The sequence below is a fragment of the Sinocyclocheilus rhinocerous genome, unplaced genomic scaffold, assembly GCF_001515625.1.
Source record: "Sinocyclocheilus rhinocerous isolate Xijiao unplaced genomic scaffold, SAMN03320098_v1.1 scaffold1542, whole genome shotgun sequence".
Taxonomy (NCBI): Eukaryota; Metazoa; Chordata; class Actinopteri; order Cypriniformes; family Cyprinidae; genus Sinocyclocheilus; species Sinocyclocheilus rhinocerous.
This window is the reverse complement of record NW_015666540.1, coordinates 731,175-738,500: the sequence shown is the minus strand read 5'-3', so window position 1 is coordinate 738,500 and position 7,326 is coordinate 731,175. Positions and strand designations below refer to the sequence as shown.

The following is a 7,326-nucleotide window of genomic DNA, read 5'->3' as shown; positions in this document are numbered from 1 at the left end:
ATTATTATTATCATTTAGGCCTAATCAGCTAAATCTGTAAATTCTTTGAACAGACTAAACTTTGTATTTAAGGTTAGTTGATTTTCATGTCTTCCACATACAAACAATGAGCCAGAACAAAATTATTGATCATATGCATAAAATCATATGTAACACGTTCCTACACGTGCTTACGTGTTGTTAACGCGTTCCAATGGCGACCGGCGGAAGTGCAAGTAACCGATCGTGTTCCCAACGTGTTGTTTGCGTATGAAGACACGTTGTAACACGTTTGTGTTTTCTTACCTTAATTTAAGCTGTTTTACTTCAGTTTTCTCAATATGACAGTATGTCAATTTTTTTAAATTGTAACCTTTGTTAGAAAAGTAAATAAAGAAGGGAAAAACAGCATAAGCATACAAAAAATAAAAATATGAGCAAAAAATGTCTGAGAGCAGAAAAAACTGAAAAATAACCAAGGAAAACATGATTTTGTGTGCAAGTCAGATAATTTTGCATTAATATTTCAATTTTGTGCAATATGATTTTAAATGTGTTTAAAGTTTTGATTCATGCTTATTATTTTTAAAAATGCATTATTAATTTTCTGATTTACGCTTATTATTTTTCTATCCGTGACCATTGTTTGCTATACTGAAAACTTTGCTTTCATTTTTAAATCTTGTGCAATATATTCTTACTTGCGTTTTTAAATTTTGTTTTTACGCATGTTATTTTTTTATCCGTGATTGCAATACTTTAGGCGGGAATCTGATCCCATAATCTTAACCTTAGCCTAAACACAATTGCCAGAAGTAAAAAGCTAAACATAGGCTATAAACGAAAGTTTCAGTTAGAATATTTGGTCCCACTTTATATTAGGTGGCCTTAACTACTGTGTACTTAGATTTAAATTAATAATTTGGTACAATGCACTTATTGTGTACATACCTGTTTTTACATTGAACTTATATTTTTAAAAATGCCTATATGTAATTACATCTGTTATTAATTTCTGTAATTACATTTATATTTACACCGTTGATCCATCCCTTACACCTTAACCCACCCTTAAACCTACCCATACCACCAAACCTGTCCCTAACCTTACCCGTATCCCACCTCAATAGCAGCAAAAGTGTTTTGCAATACAATATGACCACAATAAGTACATTGTACTTATTTTTTGATGCAAGTACATAGTAGTTAAGGCCACCTAATATAAAGTGTGACCGAATATTTAGCAAGACTGTGATTGTAAACACAACAAGGCACACAACAAAGTGGACTACTGAGTAGATTAATTTCAAAATACATGTGGTAGAATAAAACATGAACATATCTATCTTAAGCTTGTGTTAGCCACAGACCTTATTTTAGGCATTTAACCAAAATCCCATTGACTAAAATGCTAAGTCGTTTCTAGGAATTGGCCTACAAAAATATAAAAAGACACCCTTGCAGCGCTCTATTGGCATGCTTTGTAGTGGGCATAACTTGGAGTGTGTCTGGTTTATATTCAATACGGATAGATACATTTGCAAACAACATCTTTCTTTATTAACTGCCATTCAATGCAGTGTTGATTTTGTAATATTTGTAGGTCTCGCTGGCTGAGCAGCTGAACCAGCCTGGCGTGGACGCCATCACGCCAACATCCAAACACAGCATATGCTGCCGACCATTACTTTGGTCTTTTCATCAGTGAAGTTTGAAAGGTTTAGGTCTTACTTAAGCTCTCTTACCAACCAGTTTGGCATTAATACCATTTACGTCACTCTCATTCACAGCTTTTGTTGCAGTAACTCTCCGCTCTATGACTCTCCTCGCAGTAACTTCATTTCCTGCTGAATTCTGAACCACTTCCAAGCGCAATGTTGTTTCAGTCTCATCCAGATGATCGCCTGAGTTATTTTAGTGCATGCGTACACCCACTCACCATCAGCACTATTCTACTGTAAAACCTCCACTAATGATTCTTTCATGTAGCCGTAACGGTGTTGATTATGCCGGCTAATTCTTGATTATTTCACAAGTGATTATCCTGATTTTGACACACAATTGTCATTTACATGCAACGCAGTGGATGATGTTGGAAAGCAGATATTTAAATCTATTTAGAGTTGTTTTTCATAGAAAGGTATTTTTCCCTGTTTTCAAATGCATATATATATAGAGAGATCGTGTCATCTTAAAGATGTGTGTGTCTTTAAATGATACAGAAAGAAAGAAAGGGCAAGAGAAAAGGATCGGGGATGGTGTCGCTGCAGGGCTCCAGGGATTGATTGATGGCAGCCGTATTTACGCCATCAGGTTCCCTGTGTGGAGCCAAAATGGCTGCCTGTTCCCACCGTGAGTACAGGCGCCCCCCGCTGCCACAGCGAGCTAAAAAGCACTCTGACTTAGAACCGTAATGAAAAACAAAGAGTGAAAAATTTAAGGGGGTCTGAATACTTTCCGTACCCACTGTATATACAAACTGAAAGTGCAGCAGTCTTGGCGAGAGCTTCCTGTCATCAGTATTCCTCCTGTGGGGCTTCCTAGTCGCAGTTCCATAGTTATGCTGCAGTTAAGCACTCTCTCACTCTGTCTGTCGCTCTCTCATTCTCCCTCTCCCTGTGACTGTCGGTTTAGGGGGTGGGAGAGAAGGAAGTGACCTACATAGCACCGTTCCCTCGCCTCGGCTGTCTTTTGCATTTCAAGGGATAATGAATAATTTACAACTCCTCTCCCTCCTGTGAAAACGTGACAGCCTTCAATACAATTAACGAATTTAACAAGCCCCGGTGACAATCAGTGCACTGCCACTCAAAGGACCCGGATAGAGGCTTGGATCCAAGAGCCCGAGGCACATCACTGGAAAAAAAGAGAGAGAGAGAGAAAATAACAATGCCACAGGTGAGACTTTATTGGGAGCAGCTCACAGGAAGCTCAGTGGGGCTGTGCAGCACACAAACATCAGAAAGGTTTTTACTATTCAACACAACACCAGCTAGAGAGGAGTAAACGCTTTATAGCGCAGCTACAGGAGAGTTACAGTCTGCTTTAGCGAGCATTGTTTGTTTCTGCTCATGTTTGTGCACTCGCTTGACTCCGGCCACGAGGAACATTATCAGGTTCCTCGAAAAGGGATATAAATTTGAACTGTGCTTTCCGGTTGGAGTTCAGGCAAAGTCAAGGATCTATGCCAGTGTCACCACAGCCCACTGCCTCTCTAGATTCCAATTATACTGCAGTGGTTGCAGTACAGTTTCCGATTCGGAAACAAACACGCACACACTCACGTCATGCGCCACACATACACTGAATCGCTGGGGGAGTGTGTAATAGTTTTATCAGGGTGAGCACAGGCATACAAGTGCACTCCAGCCTGCAGCTATGGCTGGGCTCCATGGGAGAAAGTCAATTACGGCAGGATGAGCCAGCCCGGGGTGAACATATGGGAGAGAGATAACGCAGGCAAGATGGCCGCTACACACTCCCAGCAGCCCCTGGTGCCCAAGTGTCGCGTGCCGCTCTCTGCCCTCCTCCATATTTACCTCACACCGCAGCACCAAACAAAGACCATCTGGAGACTGTTGAACGCAAATTCGTAGCAAAGCCAGTTTTTTTTTTTATTAATTTGACTTGATAGAACAAAAATGAAAAGTTAGACCTTAAAAGATGCAGGAAGAATACATTTGATCTTGATGTTTTATGAAAATTAACCATGGTTTTACTATAGTAAAAGTGTAGTAACCATGTTTTATTTTAGCGGATTGATTACCATTTGTATAACCACAGTTTTACTACAAATACCATGGTTTAACTATGGTTAGTGTAGCAAAACCACGGTTAATTTATGGTTACCGTGGTTTAACTATAGGAACCATGGTTTTTTGGTTTTAATAAAACCATGGTTCATTTTTGTAAGGGTTACCAGGCTTCCTAATTAGAAGAATGATGTAGCCATCAGCTAGCTACTAGCTTGTTTATCTTATAAGAATGACTGTGCTATGTGGTTTACCAGGAAGAAATTGTCAACCAGTACGGCCCTTTTGATGTAGCTAAGCTAGTACCTAGTTACTAACTACATCATTGTCATCAACTGATCATTGTAATGTAACCACTTAAGCTAGTTGCTAGCAACATAATTCCCAAACAATCATTCTGATCATTTTGATGTAGTTACTTAAAGGGCACCAATTATGCCCCTTTTTACAAGATGTAATATAAGTCTCAGGTGTCCCCAGAATGTGTCTGTGAAGTTTCAGCTCAAAATACCCCACAAATCATTTATATCATCATTTTGAAAATGCCTATTTGAATGGCAGCAGAAACACACTGTTTTTGTGAATGTCTCTTTAAATGCAAATGAGCTGCTGCTCCCCGCCCCTTTTCCAGAATAGGACTGTGCCTTTACAGCTCATACCTCAGATCACTGCCAAAAAAAAGCATCTGTTTGGTTTTGATTATCATGTCTATCACGCTGAAATCATGCGTTTTAAACCATATTGGTTTAAACTTCTAATATACGATTTTCTGAGCGCACACATCCGTAGCACATGTACAAAAAGTGGCTGTCACATGGCATGTGAGTAAGTTCTTTTTTATGTCTTATTGCGCTTAAACTGTCAAATACACACAAGTTTATGTTAAAAACACAAGTTATAAACACAGTCGGTTATGTCTGTGAAGGTAAACAGCTGGGAAAGAAATCTCAAAAACTAAATGGCGGCGCCGTAGGTGGAAACGTGAAGATTAAGAGGCGGTAATATTATAATAAGATCCTCTTTCTATGTCACAGGGAGAGTGAAATCCATTTTTTCACATGTTCCCAGAGAAAGGCTTACCAAAACAAAGTTACTGGGTTGGTAGATGCACCGGGGACCCAATTATAGCACTTAAACATGGAAAAAGTCAGATTTTCATATGTCCCCTTTAAGCAATTAGCTAGATGCTTGCTGCACCATTCTCATAGAATGATTTTAGCTAGATATATAATCTGGAATATAGTTGTTAGTTGGTCTAGCTAGTTGTGCAGCACAAACCTGCTTGAATTAGTATCGCCATTTATGCTGATCTAACTTGTTTTGTTTTCTCAACACTGAATTATTCAGCTTCTTGACAACCAGGGTATATCCTGAGGCCTGAATGTTTGGACGCTCAGCTGATAGTCTAATAATAATAACAGTTTCAGCAGCTTTAGCACTTATGGGCTTAGAAACCATCAAGCTTTGCTGCATTGTGTAACCGAGGAGAAGGTCTTTGTTCTTCTTTGCTTTCTTGTTTGTTTGTGGGTGATAGACTGAGTTGCGATTCACCGCACGTCTCATCATAGCCAGCTCTCAAACAATTATGACGAGAGAGGATGAGAAGAGAGTTGGATTCTCTCTCTCTCGTCCTCTTTTTCTGTTTGTCTCTCATGCATACATGGACGCAAACCCGTTCCAGTCCACACACACTTATCCCTGTTAAACGGACACAGAGAGCTGCCCGTTGGCAGAGTGAACAAAGTGGCGGGGGGCTTGACAAAAATACCCTCTTCTGCAAGACCTTAAGTTCTTCACTGCTTTGGATTAGCCGTCTTCCATTTCATACTGTGCATGATGTAGATTGCTCCTACAACAGAAAACAGGGAGAGAGAGGGGGGTAGCGGAGAAAAGAAAAGCAGCACGTCAGAGCGCGAGTCTGTCAAAAAGCAATCAGCAGCGTGAGTGCCTCGCCTCCTGCAGACCGCTGATTATGGCATTAGGCTGAGCCCAATTCTTCCCCTTGTGAGGCAAATCATTCCGCCTGCAATAAAGAACTCTGAGACAATGGAGAAGTTAATTAAGATTAATTAACTTTTTTTAATGACGCCTGTACACTAGAATTTGTGCGTGTGGCCAAAGGCGTTTTCAAGTATACTGCCATACCTTCATATTGTTCTGCTTCCCTCCCTTCCTCCCTCCCTCTCTTTTCTCTCTGCTTACCTTTGTTTTATTCCAGTTATCACCCCTTAGTTTTATTACGCTGTAAAAAGACTCTCAAGGACACACAACTAGTTAAAATCTGCATTGCAATAAATCTGTTTTGACATGTTCGTTCGTATTTCTACTTGTCCGCTTCACAGTCTTGGAAAGTTACTCCACAGGCTTTAATGTGCGTGTCTTCAGAGCATCCTCACTGCTTTTAATGAGCCCACAGCACTGTAAGAGTAAAGGCAAATGAGACCCTCCAACTTATTCCCCCTTTCTTGTGCTTTCTTTCCTCGTGGTCAGCTGAGAGTGGTTTCTTTACACTCTCTGGAACACTGCAGGCTCAGAGAGATCGTTCACAAGCAAAAAGCACGCCAGACAGATCTTATTTGAGATTGCATTGTGGTGCATGTGCACACAAAACACATGGTCTTAGTTGGTATTTATGTTTTGCTCCTTAAAAATGAAAATGTAGATCCTTAAAAATGTAAACTGTATATACAGTACTATTCAAAACCGTGGGCTCAGTAGGATTTTTTAATAAAGAAAATTATATTTTTGTTAAGCAAGAAACCATTAAGTTTATCAAAGGGGACAGTGGAGACTACACTGTTGCAAAAAAAGAAAGTTTCAGATAAATGCTGTTCTTTTGAACTTTATATTCATCAAAAAATATTAAGCAGCACAGTTGTTATCGGAATATTAGAATGATTTCTAAAGCATCATGTGACACGGAAGACTGGAGTAATGGCTGCTGAAAATACAGCTTTACTGTCACATTAAATAAAATATATTTTAAAATACATTAAAATAAAAAACAATTACCCTATATTGTAATAATATTTCACAGGTATTACCGTTAACTATATTTTTGATCAAATAAATGTAGCATTTATCTAGCCCTTTTTGAACTTTTGAACAGTAGTGCATATATAAAATTCTAATATATTATTACAATAAATATGAATTAGATATGTTTATTAGCTATCTTTTTAATTACTGTATATTCCATAGATTTTTGATATATGTAATGTTTTAAGCATAAACCTCACTAATTTCTTAATCTATCATCTAATCGGTCAGTCTGTATATCATTAAAAATATATAATTATATAATATAAAGGTATGTTGTAATTTGTGATTAAAACAATGAAATTTTGCTTTGTTGTACCAGACTGATTATGGAATTTAATGCGTTAAAATCTGAGATTCTCTTTAAATGAATACTTATTTGTATTATGCTGGGTATCATTTTTAGACAATCTAGTGTTCATAAAAACACAACTAGCTGAGCTACGAGATGTTGTTTGTGTTTTGTTTATTTCCATCCACACATTAGGACCCCCGATAACAGTTTTCCAGTGTTTATTTGCCACCGCTCTCATCTACCAGTTCTCAGCCCAACAGA

The 7,326-nt window shown here is 38.5% G+C and overlaps 1 long non-coding RNA gene across 1 annotated transcript in view; it reads right to left on the bottom strand.

Moving 5' to 3' along the window:
- LOC107732632 (uncharacterized) overlaps positions 1–4,605 on the bottom strand; it is an 8,787-nt gene extending 4,182 nt beyond the window's left edge. Inside the window, exons 1-3 of the long non-coding RNA XR_001638891.1 lie at positions 4,591–4,605; positions 3,187–3,191; positions 2,565–2,569 (exon numbers count right to left, since the gene is read on the bottom strand). This is a non-coding gene — a long non-coding RNA (uncharacterized LOC107732632). The remainder of the gene's footprint in view (positions 1–2,564; positions 2,570–3,186; positions 3,192–4,590) is intronic.
- Between the last annotated feature and the right edge of the window lie 2,721 nt (positions 4,606–7,326).